Source organism: Myotis davidii, unplaced genomic scaffold (genome assembly GCF_000327345.1).
Source record: "Myotis davidii unplaced genomic scaffold, ASM32734v1 scaffold71, whole genome shotgun sequence".
Lineage (NCBI taxonomy): Eukaryota > Metazoa > Chordata > Mammalia > Chiroptera > Vespertilionidae > Myotis > Myotis davidii.
In genome coordinates this window covers 5,534,377-5,537,036 of record NW_006283588.1, presented here as the reverse complement: position 1 = coordinate 5,537,036, position 2,660 = coordinate 5,534,377, and positions in this window count along the sequence as shown.

Genomic DNA, 2,660 nt, shown 5'->3' with positions numbered 1-2,660 from the left:
ATGCCAGATTCCAGAAAGAGTTGTGATGTCAAATGCTTTTCTTTTTTTCTAAATGCAGTGTATATAATATAGAAAAGGTGATACTGGTTTTTCTGAACTTCTTTCCTACATCATAAGATTGTCAAAGTGTAATTCTGCATGGCCTCCAGCCCTACAATGCATGCAATCATGCGTTGCAATCAAGGACGCCTGCCAGAAGTGGGCATCAGGAAATAAAGTATCCATGGCCATCTTGCTCTTAGAAGATGTAAGGATAATTATTTCAGAATCATAGGAGGTGCCTTCTTGCTCTACAGGTACTGACGATATGAATATGTGTTAGTAGTCTATGCCATCCATGCTTGAAAATCAAGTCAAGTTTTCCGTCATTTCCTGATTTTCCTGCTTTCATAGCTTTGGCTCTGACACCAATTTTGTAGACAGTTAAATTGTTTTCTACTCCTTTGGGTGATAGTAGAGAAGAGAGCTGATGTTAAAATCTTGCTGGGCACATTTTCCAGGTAGGAAGAACGTTACTCTTCAGTTCTCCAATCACAGGTACTCAAGTATCTTCCTTCTAATTTAGCCATCACTGCAACAATCAACCTGTCAGGTGTATGTAGTAGATGAAAATAGGAAAGGTAAAATTCAAGCTCAAGGCTGCTTTTATTTTTGAAGTTTAAATAACAGCTATTATCAGTTCCTATAACCCATTATGGATGAATGAAGTCTAATGGCATTCGATTCTATCATGGGTTTTCATAAGCTTTTTTTTCTTCACTTTCACATCATATTTGATTTTAGTTAATGAATAAATAAATCACTATGCTACAGATTCTACTTAAGCTCTGAAAGAAAGCTCTGTAAAATTTTTCTTCCAAAGTTTTATTTCAAAACAAATAATACATACTTGATTCAACATTGAATCTCAGGATTCAATGCAAGTGAAATTAAGAGTCTTTATAACTATTTAAGTTCAAACATATCACAGTTTAATTATACTTTAAATTCAATAAAAAAATTATCTAAATAAATCTGAAATATAATGTTACATGCCTTTTCAAAAACATGTGTATAAAAGTCAAATATTTTCTAGAAGATTCCTAGGATTAAATTCTCACAGCAAAAATGTGTGATATAAATTTCAGGAATGTGAGTGCCCGCCCTATCTCCCACTTCCCAGATGAGGTAGACATAGTATAGAAACAATTTTAGAAATTAGAGAAGGAAAATATACCAGGATGAGCTATCTCAGGATTTAAAATTATATAATCTATTAGAGGCTCAGTGCATGAAATTTATTCATGGGGGGGAGGGCCCTCAGGCTGGCCTGCACCCTTTCACAATTTGGGACCACTGGCTCCTAACCACTCGCCTGACTGCCTGATCGCCCCTAACTGCTCCCCTACCTGCCTGATCACCCCTAACCACCTCTGCCTCAGTCCCCACACCCAGACTTCCCTCTCTCTGGCTAGCTGCAACACCCAGGACCCAGGTTTCCCTCCCTTTGGCCAGCCGCAGGTATCCAGGACCCCAAGCAGCTCAGCCCGGGCTGGCCGCAGGCACCCAGGACCACGGGCAGCTTTGCCTAGGCCTGGCTTTGTCAGGAAGGATGTCTGATCTAATTAGCACATTACCCTTTTATTAGTATAGATGTAAGATAATGTATACATGTATATGTACGTATTACCACTAGGAGCAATGGTTCAACATTTTCTAACTCAGGGTGATGCAACATAGCTGCCATGGATAGTGAAAATCAACTATACTTAAATGTACATACATATACATATAAGATACAGTCATCTCTTACATTGTTTTTTGTTTATATATTAAATATAATAACTCCTTATATGTGTAAACAATAATATAAGCAGAGCCATTTTAAAATGGAGCTGTGGCTTCCAGCCAGAGGAACTGCCTTGAACATCTTATGCCTCAAAACTTGGAATGCTGAAAACAGGACAGAATAACCTAGGACTAAGGAACCTTGTTTCTAACAAAAGAATTGTTTGCAAAGATAACAAGAAATCAGTTATTATGATGACTGGACTCGTAACTATTGGGCTGAAAATTAAAAACCTGGCTTAGAATCATCAACACTGTTACATTATCTGCACCAAAAGAAATGCCTTCCTCATATACACCTACTCATGGCCCAGTGCACGGATTCATGCACATTGAAAGGAAGTTAATTAGAAGAAATATTTTAATATTGCTATTGACCCTTTCTCTATAATAGAAGTGTCAGAGATGAAAGAAAATTAGTAAAATGTACATGAAAAAATATACAAATTGATTAATAAATACCAACATGATATAACAACAAAGACATGATATAAAAACAAAAACATGATATAAAAACATGCTATAAAAACAACATTGAAGAAACCAAGATGGCGGCATAGGTTAACGCCAGAGATTGCTGCCTCGAACAACCAATTCAAATTACACCTAAAAGACGGAACGGACATCATCCAGAACCACAGGAGGGCTGGCTGAATGGAAATTCTACAACTAGGAGTAAAGAGAATTTCATACCCAGACTCAGAGGAGTCGCAGTGCTGAAGTGAAATACTCAGGTGCGGAGTGCGCACGGAGCGGGCTAGCGGCGGAGGGCATGGTTGTTGTTTTCAATCAGGAGGGAGCTTCAGACTCTGAGCTCCAGAGCCGGTCAAGTC